The following is a 19,872-nucleotide window of genomic DNA, read 5'->3' on the forward strand; positions in this document are numbered from 1 at the left end:
TTGACTGCCTGGACACAGAGGTGTATGGTCAGCCTAAAACTTTATTCATTCAGGCTGAAGACTGGGGCTCTGGTGGGTCAGCAAAGGCAGGAAAGGTAGTTCCCATCGCACTTACACTGGTAAAGGCCATACAGTGTTGGATCTAGGGACCGTGGAGAAGTGTAGCTCACTGGTTAGAGGAGGCATACCCTAAAGCAGAGGTCAGACATGGGACCAGGGTTCAATTCCCGACGCGGCAGGGTCCGGAGCCCAATTGTCCACGGACTCGATAATTCTCGCTTCGGTGCCCACTCTAAGCACGAGTTCACACTATGCAGCTCTGGGCAACAAGCTTGCTTAATCTCCACAACGGCCCCCCCCCGCGGCGGGATGCCTGGCTTTCACCTTGGGGATGCCCAGTACGGGTTATCACACGGGGAAAAACCAGGACGGGTTCCCAATGCAAGCGCCGAGATGCCCAAGGGTAAGTCGAGCGCTATATAAGAACACACATACATACATACATAGGGACAACTTCTCCGAAATCAGCAGTTCTACTGGATCCTGTGGGATGTACAGATAATTTCCACATACATAGCAACACACCCACTGAACCACCGAGGGTATTAACCTCTACCAATCCCCCGACATGGGCAAATTACTTTTTTGTAATATTGCTTCATGGAATATCGCGGCGTCTCCTCCAAGCTAAATAATTCTTTGTGGTGAGATTTTATATTGCACTTTGAGGTTTTATGCCTTCAAGAAACCTGGTTAAGGGAGGCGATCCATATGAATGGTTTCTGGACGTACCACACTCCAGCCATAGACAGTCCAAGTGGTAGAGCTAAGGGAGGGCTATGCACTTACATATCATGTAGTTTAAAAGTGGAGGTTAAAACTGTGTCTGTTAGTGATCCCTACTACCAAACGGTCATTTTAGACTGGGACACAAAACATTGTATAATCTTGACTAACTTTTACAATAATATTCTACCTGACAAAATTGGAAATGTAGTTAAAGGTATGATCAAATCATCAAATTGTTGAAATCTGTTTGCAATGATAAGGCAAAAGATCTGATGTTAATACTGACCGGGAATTTTAACTGTGCATTATGTACCAATGATGATAAAGTATGCTGTGTTTTGATTGAAGACGGGGCATGCTCATCTCACTTTCGACATTCTGACCTGGGAGAGCAACTTAATGAGTTCATTTTTAGCCTTAATTTGGGCTTTGTGAATGAATTATGTCAGCCTTCTATCCCCATGCCCTGGACATTTAATGGTAGGGGTTTTCACACTACCATAGACTACATCTTACCTTCATGTAATTATGCCCATAGGCTGCACTCATTTACTGTTTCAGATAACTCTATTAGCGAGCATTTTCCGCTATGTTTGTCCGTGACACTAGCCTCGAGTAGAGCACCTAGATCTGATAAGGATGACCAACTGTTAGAAAATATAGCGATCGGAAGATCGAATGGGTACTCCCTGCATTGGGCCATGGTGGATCAGGTTGCAATAACAAAGACAGTGGTGGACAGATGTAGGTCTGCCATCGGGACTTGCCTGAACGAAACAGCTGCTCCAGATAACATCATGGCCTCATTTCAGGTGATATCTAATGCTATAAAAGAAGCTCTTCTAAGACGTACTGGTAGCAGGAGACATTCGAAAGGGTGGTTTGATTACAGTTGTACCCAGGCTTACTTCCTCCTAAAAAAGAAGTTACATAAAACTCCCAGAAACCTAGATGATGTAAGGAGTGCCAGAGTGGGTTATAAAAAAGCTATAAAGGCCTCGGAGACCCTACATAAGGCCTCAATAACGAACGATAGTTCACCTTTCTGGAAGGTAGTCAAACCTGACAGGCTGGTCCTGTCAAGCCTCGCTTGACAGGACCAGCCTGTCAAGCGAGGATGGTCCTTCTATTGAAATTGCAATCGCTGAGGAAGAATGGATTAAACATTTTTCCAGAGTATACAGTGGCGACGGCAACCCTGGTGTGACCTGTAACTTTGCCTGTGAAAACTGTAATTTGAAGCCCATTGCATTCAACTTTGATTTATCATTCACCCTGGACGAGCTGGAGCGGGCCCTATCCTTAAGCACGGGTGGTAAGGCTCCTGAACCAGACGGGGTCCCCATAGATTTATTTAAGTCAAACATTTCCTTGTTCAGGTAATTACCGTGAGCTGCAGCACCACCTTCCCATCAACTTGGGTAGAATCTACTATAGTGTAGGAGAGTAGGATCTGCTTCACATGGGTACCCCCACTTTTTGCTGGTGTTTCACTGTTTTTTTACCTTAGTCTGGACGTGGCCCTGCTAATCAGGACCACAGCCTAGCTGCTTCCTCTCTAAAATGGTTTGCATGTACATTAGGTACATATCTAATTGGATTCTGGAGTGCCTTATAAGCCCCTAGTATATGGTATACTATGTACCTAGGGCATAGGTACCTTAGAGGCCTACCAGGGGCTGAAGCATGTATTATGCCAGCCCTGGGAAACACTCCAAAATGGCACCACAGGTCTGCAACTGCAGCCTGGGTATGGGTGTGCTTGCTGGGCTACCTATATCACTACCATTGCACACACATATAAAACCTATAAGTCACTCATATGCAGGTCTTAACAATCCTGAAGGCAGAGTGCTTGGTTTTTTATGTGAGAGGGTGCCCCTGCATGAGCAGAGCCCCTCTGCAGTGTTCGGAGTACCTCCTCTGATGCGGTTCGTGATGCAGCCTGACCATATACTCTTAAGTGCATTATAACCTTGGTCCATCCTGCCTTCGGTCACTGGCAAGTGACCCAGACTCTGTCCCCTCTGCTTTCAGGTTCCTTCCATCCTAGATCCAGGCTTGGATCTCTTCGGACACTTCTCCTCTCCATGGCAGCAGCAGTTCTTCGCCAGCTTCCATTGTAATCGACGACGTGACCCGACACCAAAAGACACCTATGCACCCAGCTTCCCTGGGTGAGGTAATTCGAGTACTCCGGTGCTCTCGTGGGTGCTAGCCCTAGAACTTCTTAAGTCCAAAAGGGTTTGGTCCGGACTCAATTCTAAGTGTCCCTTATCTTTAAATTTCCAACCGCGACATTGCCCATAGAAGCTAACGGGTACCCGCGGTTGTGTTTACACACTGCACACGGCCCCCGTGGGTCCCCTGTGTCACTATCTTGGGTGGTTCCAGCGATTCTACAGGCTCTAGGCCTTGTGTCTAGTTCAGTCGTGATTCTTAAACCACTTTATTGGTATATGGTTTGGTACGCCCCTGGGGCCAAATGTGTATTTGTGCTATTACAGTTGATTGCTAACTTGTAAATTAAGTACTTCGAACTCCAGTTTCATAAAGAGACTACAGGGGTGTGCTTTATCTTAAAAACATATATTTTAAATATATACATGGTGTGGTTGTCCTTTCATTTGATCATTCAAGAGATTATAGACTGGTAAAACATGCTGCTTTACATTCCTTCAAGACTTAGCCTGAAGGCTGCTCTCCATAGCTACCACTAGGATAGCTTTCAATAAAGGTTATCTTTAACCTATTCACCATAAGGGGTTGTTTGGACTGATACAAGGTGCCCACAAGAACTAGTGGACAGCATATATCAGGCCACCTTCTCACATATAGTCCCTATCTTTAACAAGCATTGGCATAGCCAATAGGTCTCGCTTTTGGGACCTTCTAAGTATTTAGTTATGCAGCACAATATCCTTGGTGCAACCACATCAACTTTTGCGTGGCTAAACACTTATAAGGTCCCAAAGGCGAGACCTATTGGCAATGCCAATGCTTGGTGTGGTTGTGTGTGTGGTTGTGTGTGGTTGTGTGTGTGTGGTTGTGTGTGTGTGTGTGGTTGTGTGTGTGTGTGTGTGTGTGGTTATGTGGGTATGGTTGTGTGAGTGGGTGTGGTTGTGGGTGTGGTTGTGGTTGTGGGTGTGTGTGTGGGTGTGTGGTTGGCTGTGGTTGTGGGTGTGGTTGTGTGGGTGAGGTTGTGTGTGTGTGTGGTTATGTGTGTGTGGCTGTGTGTGTGGTTGTGTGTGTGTGTGGTTGTGTGTGTGTGGAGTGTGTAGGTGTGTGGTTGTGTGGGTGGTTGTGTTGTGTGTGTGACTGTGTGTGTGGTTGTGTGTGTGTGGTTGTGTGTGTGGTTGTGTGTGTGTGGTTGTATGTGTGGTTGTGTGTGTGGTTGCATTGCGCTGCTTCGCTTTACTTAGCGCCATGGGGCGTATCAAGGGTGCAGCATGGGTGTTCCCTAGCACCCACCCAGGGTTTCTCACACTAAACCCAATTTACTAAATGATGTAGATTGGGTTTAGCGTGAGAAAACTGCACCTTTTTCAAGTAGGCGTACAGAAGGAGAAATGCTTTCATTTCTCCTTCCTTTTCCGACTTTGTATGTGTGCTGCACTGTGCAGCGTGCATACAAAGTGGGAAAAACGTTGGCTGTGCCTGGGCACGCTTTTCAGCATCACTAACATACTATAATCTCACCCAAAAATGGAGAGATGAGGGGCAGTGTTGGAGGGTGATTGTGAGGGAAACATTGAAGAGCCCCAAAAAGATTGTATTATTTTGGTGCACTGTAAAGTCATCATTTACTGTGCTCTACATGCCAATACAATTGAATATATAATAACATATGTTGTAGAATGCACAACTTATGTAATTTGTTCTAAATTTTCTTGGGAAAAGAACACCCTCTTCTCATGCCCCCTTCGTAGGGGTCAGGCTCGCTTATTGCGTTCGCTCGCAACACATGTAAAGGGGATGGACAAAGTGCCGGGCTGCTTTGCAAATGAGATATCTAAACAAGCAGTGGCAAAGCCAATAGGTCTTGTCTTTGGGACCTCTTTGCTGGGACTGGTTTGGGCTCCCAGTTCAGCCCTGTCTGGCATCAAATTAAAAGTGCCCCATTTAGCAAATGAGATAGCTAAACAAGCATTAGTGAAGCCAATGTGTCTTGCCTTTGGAACCTCTTAGGTTTGTGATTTTTTTTTTTGCGACGCTTTTCAGCATCACTAACATACTATAGTGTCACCCAAAAAAATAAAGATGGCTGTATCCTTCACTTCCCAAATGAAAATATAATTTTTGCCTTTTACTCTCAAGAGCTCTCTCAAGTTTGTTGTGGGTAGTAGAGTTAGCCAAGCTGGACAGTTCAAAAAGTATCCTTTACAGGATACTTGAATTCATATTTCCGTTGGGATCTTCATTCTTTGCCGCACAGGGAGCCAGCCCACAGGACTGCGAGGACCAGCAGCCAGCAGCATGATCACTCACACCTGTTGCCTCTTCCTTTGGGGCTCCGCCTCTCCCTCTGGACACTTCAAGACGCCTCACGGCCCCCGCTTCGCGGGCGCCGTTCGGGATCTTCATTCTTTGCCGCACAGGGAGCCAGCCCACAGGACTGCGAGGACCAGCAGCCAGCAGCGTGATCACTCACACCTGTTGCCTCTTCCTTTGGGACTCCGCCCCGTTTGTTCAGGTAGTTAACAACGTGCCCTTAGTCACGCAGCGCGGGACGCAGCGCGGGACGCAGTGCGGGACGCAGCGCGGGACGCAGCGCGGGCCCTTTGTAGCCCGTTTGAGACCGGCGGAGACCGGACCGGGTCCCCCCTCCTTACTCTGTGGACAAAACTGTATGTGTTCTTACTTAAACTTTGATACTTTTCAGTGATATGCATGGTCCATGTCTGTACCTAGTCTTGTTTAGGTTGATTGCAGCAATTAATTAGTGTGCAACCACCTCTACTCTATAAACTCCACCGTCTTGTCAGTCTTATGGCAACTAAAGAGGGTAGGAATCTTGTTCCCAATGGCAACCTCACTGGTACTCTAGATCACTTCATAGTAAGAGCTAATTCTGTGATCGACCAGGGCATAGATCTTATGGAACGTAGAGTCTCGCAGGACCTTGCCCTGGCTAAGAGATCTCCGCTGGGCCACTTTGCTACTGCCCACACGCCTAAAGCTTCCAAGGGTGCCCCTAATTGCACCGGTTCTAAAATAACCATCCAACCCCTTACTCAATTTTTAGATGAATCATCACATAGCGACCTTTTGAGTTGTGACGATTCGTTGCTGACCCCGAGAGACTTAACGCCCCCAGTGTCCAGGCATGGACCGATTCTACGGAACAAAAAGGGCAAAGTCCCAGGGACGACTCTAAAAATGAAGCCTCAAGCCCCCAGTGCATTAAGAGTAAAATCTGGGGGAGCCAAACAATCAAAACGCCGGAATAACAAAGTTCCTGAGGCTCCCAATTCGGGCACTGAGGGTCCTGGAAGCTGTGTTTCGCTCCCAGTGTCCTCGCACCAAGTGCTGTGAGGGGAGTCCTTAGGTCAGGCACAGGCTCCTCCTGCTATAGCGCCCCAAGTAGATGGTTGTGTGAGTGGGTGTGTTTGTGGGTGTGGTTGTGGTTGTGGGTGTGGTTGTGGGTGTGTGGTTGGCTGTGGTTGTGGGTGTGGTTGTGTGGGTGAGGTTGTGTGTGTGTGTGGTTATGTGTGTGTGGCTGTGTGTGTGGTTGTGTGTGTGTGTGGTTGTGTGTGTGTGGAGTGTGTGGGTGTGTGGTTGTGTGGGTGGTTGTGTTGTGTGTGTGACTGTGTGTGTGGTTGTGTGTGTGTGGTTGTGTGTGTGGTTGTGTGTGTGGTTGTGTGTGTGTGGTTGTATGTGTGGTTGTGTGTGTGGTTGTGTGTGTGGTTGTGTGTGTGGTTGTGGTTGTGTGTGTGGTTGTGGTTGTGTGTGTGTGGTTGTGGTTGTGTGTGGTTGTGGGTGTGGTTGGGTGTGGTTGTGTGTGTGTGTGGTTGTGGATGTGGTTGTGTATGTGGTTGTGTGTGTGGTTGTGTGTGTGTGGTTGTGTGTGTGTGGTTGTGTGTGTGGTTGTGTGTGTGTGTGGTTGTGTGTATGTGGTTGTGTGTGTGGTTGTGTGTGTGTGGTTGTGTGTGGTTGTGTGTGTGGTTGTGTGTGGTTGTGGTTGTATGTGTGGTTGTGGTTGTATGTGTGTTTGTGTGTGGTTGTGGTTGTGTGTGTGGTTGTGTGTGTGTGTGTGTGTGTGTGTGTGTGTGTGGTTGTGGGTGTGGTTAGGTGTGGTTGTGTGTGAATGGTTGTGGGTGTGGTTGTTTGTGTGGTCATGTGTGTGTGTGGTTGTGGTTGTGTGTGTGGTTGTGTGTGGTTGTGTGTGTGTGTGTGGTTGTATGTGTTTGTGTGTGTGGTTGGGTCTGGTTGTGTGTGTAGTTGTGGTTGTGTGTGTGGTTGTGTGGTTGGGTGTGGTTGTGTGTGTGTGTGTGTGGTTGTGTGTGTGTGGTTGTGTGTGTGGTTTTGGGTGTGGTTGTGTGGTTGAGCGTGTGGTTGTGTGTGTGGTTGTGGTTGTGTGTGTGGTTGTATATGGGGTTGTGTGTGGGGTTGTGTGTGTTTTTAGTACCACTTTTAAAAACGCTCGGGCTCCACCAAAGTTGACCTGCTCTTCTTGCACTAAAACATTTAGATAACGAGCACGGTGTTTTTAAAACTGTAATTTTTCTGAAGGAGGTTCTGAGTCAAAGGAAAAGCATGCTTAATTGATCGATTCTAATCAGATAAAGATTATCAATTTAATATCGTCTTAATTAAATACTGTCTTTTTAACTTTGTATTATATTATTGACGATGCGTACATGTATAGGTTATTTTTGTAAACTATGTACTGCTCGATACGTTTACTGTTTCTGATTTACTTTTTAATCATGTATTATACCAGAGTCTATGTGTACATCTGTAGGACATTATTAATCAACGTATTTACAGATCTGTTCTTTTTAATGTTTTCTTATGAGCTTTTATGATTGTCTGATATAGCTATCGAATAAAGCTTTATTTGACTTTTAAGTAACTGCACGAGTGTCACGCAGCCCCAGACTCCATAACCTTAAAGAAAGGAGCATTGAGAGAACAGATCAATGCAGTGGCCTGGGCCCCTAGCCAGAGGTGGGTCCACCTCGCTCACCCACAACCCCCCCCCCCTTCCTCTACAGGTTACACGAGCGCCATCAGCACGCTGACCAGCTGTAGCAAATTTAAATAAAGTACGAGAAGGGTTATGCGGTGCTCACAGGGGGCTCAGGAACTGGGAAGGACTTCATAATGTAGACGAGTACCGGAACTGTGCCAGCTGCGGCACCCATTCCAAAATACCACCCCACCCATGTTCATGAGGAGATGCTAAGAGTTACTCAGCTCATTAAAGAGGCCAAGGCAGGCCTGGGAGTCAAGCGTGGTGCTACAACAATTCAGGCTCTACTATGCGACTCGGAGTGATGCGTTAGTTGGGCCTGTGTGGGTAGAAAATGCAACACGCAGCTACACTGTCGAAGCGATAATGGGTACGCGCCTTTTGCGTTTTCTTGAGCAGCAGCGTCTCTTTACTGGCTGCAGGAAATGCAATGGGCAGGGGGCATCTGACAGAGGAGAGAGTGGAATAAGATGTGTGCGCCACCGGAGTCCGTAGAGCTGCACTGGAGGGCGGAGGCATCCGACAGGGGAGAGAGTGGCATAAGATGCGTGCGCCACCGGAGCCCGTAGAGCTGCACTGGAGGGCGAGGCATCTGACAGGAGAGAGTGGCATAAGATGCGTGCTCCACCAGAGCCCGTAGAGCTGCACTGGAGCTCAGGGGTCCGAGTGGCAGTCGTGCAGAAGCTGCGCTGGTGAACGCTCCCATTCCACTGCAGCTGCCCGTGTGCCAGTATGAGTACAGGCAGTGGTCGAAGTGGGCAGGATCGGAAAGCCCGGCGTGCCCCTACTTTTTAAATTTAACAAAGTCCGTTCCCCTACTACTTTATTTCTAAAATGCGTCCCAGGACAGAAGGAATGGTCCGAACTTGAAAAAAAATTACGAGCCCTGTGTGGTGCACAATGAGGAAGGCCTCTGTAGTGGTTGTGGTGGGACCTCTTCCCCCTTCCCCTCTGTTTCTGTGGGAAGGGGCCTGCCCAGCAACACTGTAAGAGACGTTTTGCACTATAGGAACAATGAAGCAGCGCGAGAAAGTGGCTTCCAATGATGGCCCGGTAGCTGGAATGATTTACATCTCATTCACTGACGATGCTACCTGCCTGTCCCCTACTGTGACTAATACAATTTCTCATCAGGATGCATTGGCGCCCTGCCCTTGACCTCCTCTGCCGTTTATTTTCGGACTCACCCATACAGACGACGCTACAAGAAAAGGAAGAAGACTCCAGCATGGAGTTTGGCAAACTGTGCCCAAACCTTGGTGCTTTTTAACAAACAAAAAAAGCTATAGAAAACGTTTAATATCTTCCTTATTTCCTCATTTTATTTTATAAATTGTGTACCGCTGCTCTGTGTGTTCAGGGAGAGATGCGGTATTTTTAAAAATACTGTTTACCTTTTTTAAGGATATAACATAAAAGCAGCCAGAGGTGTTCAGAGGTGTTCAGTTCTGTGATGCCCGAGCACCAGAGCCCCTTGTGGACCCCATCTAGGGTCGGACTGTGAAAACAAATAGACCCAGGCATCAAGGCAGGACTGGTGAAATGGGCATCGGGCTGGAGTCTGGAGGAGTGGGAGGCTGGTTTTATTACTGTGGGCTGAAAAACTGTCCCCCAGTAACAAAACCAGCAGGGCTGTCCAGCACACTAAGGGGGAGATTTACTAAGAGTTTGCACCGTGTATGTGTTCTAAAAGTGATGCAAATTAGCACAAAATCTTTTTTTCTCAATTTACTTAGTAGTGCGCAACTTGTTTATTGCTGGAAATAACGGAAAAGTAATGCGAAACAGCGCATTGCGCTGCTTCGCTTTACTTAGCACCATGGGGCGTATCAAGGGTGCAGCATGGGTGTTCCCTAGCACCCACCCAGGGTTTCTCACACTAAACCCAATTTACAAAATGATGTAGATTGGGTTTAGCGTGAGAAAACTGCACCTTTTTCAAGTAGGCGTACAGAAGGAGAAATGCTTTCATTTCTCCTTCCTTTTCCGACTTTGTATGTGTGCTGCACTGTGCAGCGTGCATACAAAGTGGGAAAAACGTTGGCTGTGCCTGGGCACGCTTTTCAGCATCACTAACATACTATAATCTCACCCAAAAATGGAGAGATGAGGGGCAGTGTTGGAGGGTGATTGTGAGGGAAACATTGAAGAGCCCCAAAAAGATTGTATTATTTTGGTGCACTGTAAAGTCATCATTTACTGTGCTCTACATGCCAATACAATTGAATATATAATAACATATGTTGTAGAATGCACAACTTATGTAATTTGTTCTAAATTTTCTTGGGAAAAGAACACCCTCTTCTCATGCCCCCTTCGTAGGGGTCAGGCTCGCTTATTGCGTTCGCTCGCAACACATGTAAAGGGGATGGACAAAGTGCCAGGCTGCTTTGGGTTCCCAGTTCAGCCTTGTCTGGTACCAAGTTCAAAGTACCCCATTTAGCAAATGAGATATCTAAACAAGCAGTGGCAAAGCCAATGGGTCTTGTCTTTGGGACCTCTTTGCTGGGACTGGTTTGGGCTCCCAGTTCAGCCCTGTCTGGCATCAAATTAAAAGTGCCCCATTTAGCAAATGAGATAGCTAAACAAGCATTAGTGAAGCCAATGTGTCTTGCCTTTGGAACCTCTTAGGTTTGTGATTTTTTTTTTTGCGACGCTTTTCAGCATCACTAACATACTATAGTGTCACCCAAAAAAATAAAGATGGCTGTATCCTTCACTTCCCAAATGAAAATATAATTTTTGCCTTTTACTCTCAAGAGCTCTCTCAAGTTTGTTGTGGGTAGTAGAGTTAGCCAAGCTGGACAGTTCAAAAAGTATCCTTTACAGGATACTTGAATTCATAATTCCGTTGGGATCTTCATTCTTTGCCGCACAGGGAGCTAGCCCACAGGACTGCGAGGACCAGCAGCCAGCAGCGTGATCACTCACACCTGTTGCCTCTTCCTTTGGGGCTCCGCCTCTCCCTCTGGACACTTCAAGACGCCTCACGGCCCCCGCTTCACGGGAGCCGTTCGGGATCTTCATTCTTTGCCGCACAGGGAGCCAGCCCACAGGACTGCGAGGACCAGCAGCTAGCAGCGTGATCACTCACACCTGTTGCCTCTTCCTTTGGGGCTCCGCCTCTCCCTCTGGACACTTCAAGACGCCTCACGGCCCCCGCGGATCTTCATTCTTTGCCGCACAGGGAGCCAGCCCACAGGACTGCGAGGACCAGCAGCCAGCAGCGTGATCACTCACACCTGTTGCCTCTTCCTTTGGGGCTCCGCCTCTCCCTCTGGACACTTCAAGACGCCTCATGGCCCCCGCTTCGCGGGCGCCGTTCGGGATCTTCATTCTTTGCCGCACAGGGAGCCAGCCCACAGGACTGCGAGGACCAGCAGCCAGCAGCGTGATCACTCACACCTGTTGCCTCTTCCTTTGGGACTCCGCCCCGTTTGTTCAGGTAGTTAACAACGTGCCCTTAGTCACGCAGCGCGGGAAGCAGCGCGGGACGCAGCGCGGGCGAAGCCCGGGCCAAGGGCGGGCCCGTTGTAGCCCGTTTGAGACCGGCGGAGACCGGACCGGGCCCCCCCTCCTTACTCTGTGGACAAAACTGTATGTGTTCTTACTTAAACTTTGATACTTTTCAGTGATATGCATGCTCCATGTCTGTACCTAGTCTTGTTTAGGTTGATTGCAGCAATTAATTAGTGTGCAACCACCTCTACTCTATAAACTCCACCGTCTTGTCAGTCTTATGGCAACTAAAGAGGGTAGGAATCTTGTTCCCAATGGCAACCTCACTGGTACTCTAGATCACTTCATAGTAAGAGCTAATTCTGTGATCGACCAGGGCATAGATCTTATGGAACGTAGAGTCTCGCAGGACCTTGCCCTGGCTAAGAGATCTTCGCTGGGCCACTTTGCTACTGCCCACACGCCTAAAGCTTCCAAGGGTGCCCCTAATTGCACCGGTTCTAAAATAACCATCCAACCCCTTACTCAATTTTTAGATGAATCATCACATAGCGACCTTTTGAGTTGTGACGATTCGTTGCTGACCCCGAGAGACTTAACGCCCCCAGTGTCCAGGCATGGACCGATTCTACGGAACAAAAAGGGCAAAGTCCCAGGGACGACTCTAAAAATGAAGCCTCAAGCCCCCAGTGCATTAAGAGTAAAATCTGGGGGAGCCAAACAATCAAAACGCTGGAATAACAAAGTTCCTGAGGCTCCCAATTCAGGCACTGAGGGTCCTGGAAGCTGTATTTCGCTCCCAGTGTCCTCGCACCAAGTGCCTTGAGGGGAGTCCTTAGGTCAGGCACAGGCTCCTCCTGCTATAGCGCCCCAAGTAGATGGGGATTTCTTATCATTGAAACTAGATGCGCTGTTGCGCTCCCTCCTTGGTCCTTTGGAAAAGAGGCTCGATAGTATAGCGACCCATCTTACCAATCTTGAACAACAAATAAAGGGTATTTCAGGCAGTGTTGCTATTAAAGTATACCCACAGTGCTCCTGTAATTGCATTCCTAACAGTAGGGCTGGGGGGGGTAGTGACAGATGTCACCTCTACATGTTTAGAGACCCAGCCACCTCCCATCCCACAGGTTATACCACAGGTAGTGTCTGCCAATATACATAATCTCTCACACTTACAACATGAAGCCAGGCATACTGACAATCAGCAGTCAGACCACAACAACATAGGAACGGCCCCCCTTGACAATGATAGTGATATTGGCAGGGTAGCACGGAAGGGAGGCATGGGAGAGGCCCCTAGAATTACTCCGAGAATCGATCTGCCCGCGGCAGCAAGCCCTTATTTGGTTGTCCTCACGGGGGTACCTGAAATTAGTGCCACAAGTAGAGAGAACTTTAGTTCTCTGAAAAATAAAACAATTCAATGGCTTAGCAACTATAGGCCTTTGCCCCCTGATGTTAGAAGTGAGATTATTATGGTTAGAAGGGTGGGTTGGGTGGGGTGTACCCCCAAATCTCTAACTGGTGATTGCGTGATAGTCAACTTCAGGGATCCCAGGACAGCAAAACACATCTGTAAGTGGGATACACCCTGCCCTGACACAAAAATAGGAGTTCGTCCCCTTACGTTCTTTTACCCTAGTGAATACCCGAGGCCCCAGGAAGAAGGATGGTCCTCTGTCCCATATTCGCGATGGGAGGAGGTGGGAAGTTCAGGCGTGATACATATGCTTTGGCACGGTATTATACCCCTTGCTCAAACAGGTACAGCTACCTGGATCAGGTTGATTGACTGGGTTGGTATAACCAGGTAACACAGGGTAATATTGTGGGTGACACCGTGGTTCCTGAGTCCACTGTGGTAGCAAGGGAAAGTAATCTGCCCCCTCGTACACGGGGGATCCCCACTTATTCTGTAGGGACCAGTACAAACTCCCCCACACAGAAAATAGGCTGCACTTCCAGCGAGCAGCACCCTTCAATCAATCCAGAAAGTAGTAGTGATGCCTCACCGCGGGCAACTGACATATATCAGCATGGGTGCCCAACCCACTCACTAGACACCCCACATCACACTCAGGGGCACTCTGAGCACATGATTATAATGTCATGGAATGTGGCGGGCTTGAAAAGCAAGCTAGCCTGCCCAGAATGGGGTACTTTTGTTGATACTTCCGATGTCATTCTATTTCAGGAGACTTGGGCTAGGGAGGAGTCTCATAGATTGGGGTTCGCTGCCTTTAACATCATGGCCCAATGGGGAGGCAAAGGCCGACCTTCTGGTGGCCTGACAACGTGGGTAGGTGTACACCTAGGTTGCAAGGCGGAATCGATCCAGACCAACTCGGATGACATTCAATGTGTCCTTATGACATGGCCCACATCATATAAATTGGCAGTGGTAAATGTCTACTCCCGACCGACCGCTTGGGCCAAGGAGTCTGGCACCATTGGGGAATTATCGGTTTTTCTTGACTCCCTAAGTCGTGACACTCAGTATGTGGTCGCTGGCGATTTCAATTGCCACTTTGAGCCCCTGCGAGGGTTGAATGAGGGGGCGTTGATGGGAGAAGACGAGTACTGGGGAATCCCACCCTGCAAGTCCCCTTATGCTAAGGCATGGTCTCCATTGGCCATGCAGATCACGACCTTAACATTACATAACTCGATTAGGGCGGTAAATGGTCGCAAGCCCTCAGATATTCCCTCAAAGTGTACCTATAACAAAAAAGATCATGAATCCCACTTGGACTATGTTATGGTAGAGACCCGGATGTGGCCAAAGATAGTGGATCTGGAGGTATTGAATAGAATGGATAGTGACCATAACGCCCTGATGTTGAAGATGGAATCTCCCCATACTTTAAAAAGCCATAACGAATTGACCATGGACCCCGGCCTTGTTATTACTAACAATAGGAGGCGGGTTAAGTGGGGGAATTTGCTTGAGAAGAGGGATGCACTCCCCAGCTTATATACACTAATTCTTCCCCTCCTTATTGAGGCAAGTGATATCTGGGCACAAGACCTGAGCCCAGGTGTATCAGTGAACCTGCTTACAGTTCATCAGGAACTGGTGGACAGTCTAGCAGGCATCTTTAACCCGATTGCTCCATTAAACAAGACCAGAGTGCCCCCTTCCTCTTCTTGGTACAATGGCATCTGTAGGAGGCTAAAAACGGATTTGGTAAGTGCCATTAAAGATGGCACTGATAGGTCAAAAATCTGTGCACTTAGGTCATCGTATAAAGAAGCAATGAAACAGGCAAAAATAGATTGGGACTGGAAGAGATGGCATAATTTAGCCTCCGCGCTTGCTAACAAGGAAGCACGGAGATTCTGGGCCATCGTGAACTCAGGGTGTGATGAACCCCGCAATGCGATTGAAGCCAATTTAGACGCGGGGGCGTGGGAAACACATTTCAAATCCCTATATGCAGCGACTTCTGATTTAGATCTTATGCCTCTGCATATACCTATATCTGGGGATGTGGAGGTTTTGGAATTTACCCCTGAGGATGTTTCTATTGCCCTTGGAAAACTGACGATGGGTAAAGCACCAGGTATAGACAAACTCCCCGGGGATATGTTCAAAGATCAACCGAAGATTTGGGCGCCATATCTTTGCGCTTTATTTAATACTATTTTGCGTGGTACGGAGGTGCCGGGCACGTGGCTGGGAGCAGAGATTATACCAATTTATAAAAAGGGCTCCCCTCTGCTCCCCGTTAATTACAGGCCCATCAGCCTCATTGATGTCCCCCAAAAAATCTTCTCACGACTCATCTTAGATCGTTTGCAGGAGTGGATCAATGAGAATGAAATTCTTTCCCCTCATCAGGCTGGTTTCAGGAGGAACACATCCACCATGGACCAGATCTTCCGTTTAGTCATGCTGTACTGGAAGACTGTGTTAATAGAGGGTGGCAGCCTCTACATGGTGTTTGTAGACCTCCGATCCGCTGTGCCCAGGGGGAAACTTTGGGCTGTGCTTCGGGATTCGGGAGTTCCGAATACATTATTGGGGATTTTGGTGAGGCTGCACACTCAGAATTTTGCACAGGTCAGGTGCGCGAGAGGTGGAGTATTGTCTGCTAGGTTTCCGGTGAACAGGGGGGTCAGGCAAGGGTGCGTCCTGGTCCCAACCCTGTTTTGTTTGTATGTGAATGGGATGATATCACACTTGGATGCAGTGCCAAATAACGATGCACCTAGACTGGCAGGTAGGAAAGTTCCGGCTATAATGTTTGCCGATGATACTCTCCTACTTTCCAAGTCACCCATGGGGATACAACGCATTCTGAATGGTTTTAACAACTTTTGCTGTGCTCACGGACTACAGATCAATGTAGACAAGACAAAATTTATGATATTTAACCCCTCATTACACACTCGATCAGCACCAATTCTGGATTCGGTCAGATTAGAGAGGGTTCAGACATTTCAATATTTAGGTGTCACATTAAGCGAAAGCCTCTCTTGGGGTCCTCATCTTGCTAAATCCCAACTCAAATTGCCCCTAACAGTGGGGGGAATCTTAAATATGTCAAATGCCTCTACATTTAGGCCTATAAGCCCAGTGCTTGAAATATACAAAACTAGGGCGAGAGCAGCGGCATTGTATGGAGGGGAACTTTGGGGGCATGCCTCTAGGACTGAAATTGCCAAAGTAGAGAATAGATTTCTGCGGCAGTTGCTGCTGCTTCCCCAAAGTACACCCCTTCTACCGCTAAGGCTTGACTTGGGTTTACTCCCTATTCAGGAGGAATTATCTATTAAACCCCTTAGGTTCTGGAGGAGGTTATGGATAACCCCCAAACTCTTGCAGTACAGAAACGAATTGCAAGAAGTACTGAGCTCAAGTAAGGCAGCGAATATCTCCTGGCTCACCTTTGTCAAACAAGAACTATTGACAATGGGCCTTTCAGACATGTGGCATAATCCAGCTAAGGCCTGTAGGGAGATCTCAGGGAAATCACTTACGGAGTGCTATAGATTACGCTGCAGCAGTGTATGGCTGCACGATTCGCAGAATGGCACTATGGTAAAATCATTTTTAGAGATTAAATCTGTATATTCCTTTGAAGAATTCTTGAATGTTATTCACCCCGCTGCGACCAGGAAGCTATACATACAATGGAGGTTCGGTTCACTCCCAATAGGGAGTCTCACAAGTAAATGGTCATCCTCCAGGGCCACTCAATGCCCAGGTTGTGGAGCTGAAAAGGAGAATGAATGTCATATTTTATTCTTTTGCCCTGCTTATAGTAGAGCTCGGAAGTTCTGGATTGTACCAATTTGCAAAAATCTGGGCTTCCGGAAATGTTCAGTTGCACTAAGAATTTTTAAATCTGACACTGCAGGATATATTGTGTTCGCCCTTTCTAAGTTTTTGCATGCCATGTGGATTAAAAGGAGTTTTTTAATCTCAAATAGTGGCTAGCGCCAGCGGCTCTTTCTGGACTTTGAACTTGTATGTACTGTTTTAATGCTGTACCTTCCCTTTGTAAATATGATTTTATTTGTATCTTTTATGGCTGAAATACTGCCGAAATAAAGAATCATGATGATGAATTCATAATGTCGATGTTTGAGCAGCTAGCTGCCGGACATGAATGTGGAGAAGCACTTGTGGGAGCTGCAGAAGGCCAGACTGAGACACAATAGTCTTGGGGGGGGGGGGGAGAGGGTATGAGGGGAGGCGGGCTAGGCCCTTGTAGCCTAACTGGCGTTGTGCGCCTGCCACACTTGCGCTCCTGGGCAGCCTCTTGTGTGGGGATCAAGGGCTAAGACTCACCTTGTACTCCTGGGCAGCTTCGCGAATGGGTCGCGCCCAGTGAGTCTTGTGGTCTTTGGACTCTCGACAGATGATGCAGATGGGCTCCTGGTCATCCTCACAGAACAGTCTCAGCTTCTCCTCGTGTTCTTTGCAGAGTTTCGCTTCTTGGGGCGCCGTGGTCTGTGTGTCTGAAGCTGTTTTAACTGTTCGGCCATGTTTGCCAGCTGCTTGTTAGGGAGGAGGGTTTTATTCGAAAAAGTTCCTCTACACTGGGGACACGGGAAGGGTGTCTGCAGCCCCTTCCAGGAGGCAGAGATACAGGACAGACAGAAGACATGTCCACACTCCACGGACACGGGGTCTGTGAAGTAATCCAGACATATAGCGCACGTAGCCTCCTCCTTAAGGCGCTGGAGCTGGTTCGCTGAAGCCATGATCCTGCCGAGGAGGATGTGGTAAGCTGCGTAACATCTGATATCACTTTGGGACCATATCCCGTGCTCTTCGGCAGTCTTCGGAGCGCTGCTCCATTGGCCAGCTCGGACGGATGCTCTCGGCCCCGCCCCCTCGAGGAGAAGCGAACCTCGGCCCTGCATCGGCTTGGTCTGACAGAGACACCCGCGCTCCGAACAGAGCTGCTGTTTACAGAATACATTCTGTTCAAATCTATGTAGCGCCCGTCAGCCAGAGTCTGTGGAAAACGCTGAACGGCCGGGGTTGTTTACCTTGTTATCAGCAGTGTTTACGGGCCATGCCAACCTCGGGGAAGAGTAACACATGTAGATGATCAAATGTAAAATAAACCGGGCACGAGAAAAATATGAGACGACCTTAATACCATTTTTATGGAATATAAAGACATGAGAGGGACGGCAAACAAGGGGAAACGACAGAGCCAGTGATTGGGAGGAAATATACAAATCGAAAAGAAGATCTTAAGGAAACGGTGTAGGAATAACACGTGATTGGAAACAAGCATCGGCAAAGCTAATAGATTTCGCCTACACCAGATCTAATGACTTTGTCAATGTTTTTTATTACACGTTGCACAGCAGTGAAAGCTGCGGTGTAACATGGCTTAAAGTGAAACGGGCAGCGTTGACTCCATCCTAGCATATTTTTTAGCATTAAGCTATGTTGTACATCAGCTTCTGCTGCTGTGCAACGTGTAAAACAAGCATTGGCAAAGCCAATGAGTCTCGCCTTTATAGTGCGATGCCTCAGATATATGATTGTGTGCACTGGTGATCTGCGGTTTTATTGTGATGCAAGTGTTAATGGAATATGTATTCGTACGTACTGCGTTGCCTTTTTCTGGGTGGTCATGTTTCTGTGATGTGTCTTGAGTGAGGGAGGTGTGTCAAGATCTGCACACATTAGGAGATGTGTCTATGTGAGTGAGTAGTGAAACAGCTGTAGCTTATGACTGAGGTGCATTGGGGGAGCTGTGTGTGGGTGTCACCATGAATTAGATGGAGAGCCACAGGGGCCAGGACAGAACCGAGGGGGGAGAGAATGTGTGTTTGTGAGAGCCGAGGGCAACACAACTTTGGATAGGGGTGCATTGCCAGAGCTCAGTATGTCCCTATACTGTAGTAGCTCACGGTGTGGCAGGTCAGGATTGGAGTACCTTGGAAGAGCTGATTGTACCCCACTAGTGTAACAGAGGGGGTGTAAGGTCTGGACCAAGGTACTTTGGCCCAGCAGTGCCTGTCAGTGTACTGTAAATGTAAATTGTAAATGTAAATTGATACTTGTATAGCGCACTACTCACCCGCAAGGGTCTCAAGGCGCTGTGGCAACAGATGGTGTGCTAGTCCCGCAGGAGGTACTTTAGCAGAACTGAGTGTGCCCCATATTGTGGCAGAGGGTGAGGCGGATCTGGATTGAGACACATTGGCAGAGCTGTTGCGTTCCAGTACTGTCGGAGCCGAGGGTGAGGCGGGTCTGGATTGAGGCTGGCCTGCATGTGGATCAGTACAAAAATAGCCGCGGGTGCAACAGTTCAGAACTGAGGTACATTGACAGAGTTGTGAGCACCCCAGAAATAGGAGAGGATGGCGCTGTCAGCCCCTGTACTGAAATAGCAGCGTGTATGGCATGTCAGAATGAGATACATTTCCCCGGAACTGAAATATAGAGGATGCGGCAGGTCAGAAATGAGGTACACTGACAGAGCCCTGCGCACCACGGCACTGAAATTGCAGAGGGCGTGGCTTGTTACGAATCAACGTGGTCTGACGCTTTCTGATTGAAAATGATAGCAGGTGAAGAATCAAGTTATATAGATTCACTTATGCCCTTTACCCCTGAAGTATTATCGAATGCCCCGCCCTATACCTCTACATACCGTTTCTCATTCGAAACCTCTAGTCACCAATAAATACATTGAAATATATGATATGTTCACCGAGGACAACCTGGGGGTACTGATAACACGGTTAACAGATTGACAAAACAAATCTCCAACCATCAGCTTTAAAGTGCTAACAAGCAGCCCAGCTCTCAAGTCATGGACAGTGAAATACAAATATCAACACACTTTATGGTCAAGGAACACTTTTAACATCCACGTTTCAGGGCAGAAACTGCCGGGCTCCGCTCTTCCGGACCGGAGGCCAGATCATCCCCCAAATTAATTACTTAA

At 47.9% G+C, this 19,872-nt stretch overlaps 1 pseudogene across 1 annotated transcript in view; it reads right to left on the minus strand.

Annotated features, from left to right (window-relative positions):
* The window catches only part of LOC146830540 (E3 ubiquitin-protein ligase TRIM39-like), a 322,696-nt pseudogene extending 305,035 nt beyond the window's left edge, over positions 1–17,661 (minus strand). Inside the window, exon 1 of the transcript XR_014961441.1 lies at positions 17,244–17,661. The product of XR_014961441.1 is annotated as an E3 ubiquitin-protein ligase TRIM39-like (transcript). The remainder of the gene's footprint in view (positions 1–17,243) is intronic.
* Between the last annotated feature and the right edge of the window lie 2,211 nt (positions 17,662–19,872).

The sequence above is a fragment of the Triturus cristatus genome, chromosome 5_1 (genome assembly GCF_964204655.1).
Source record: "Triturus cristatus chromosome 5_1, aTriCri1.1, whole genome shotgun sequence".
Classification (NCBI taxonomy): Eukaryota; Metazoa; Chordata; class Amphibia; order Caudata; family Salamandridae; genus Triturus; species Triturus cristatus.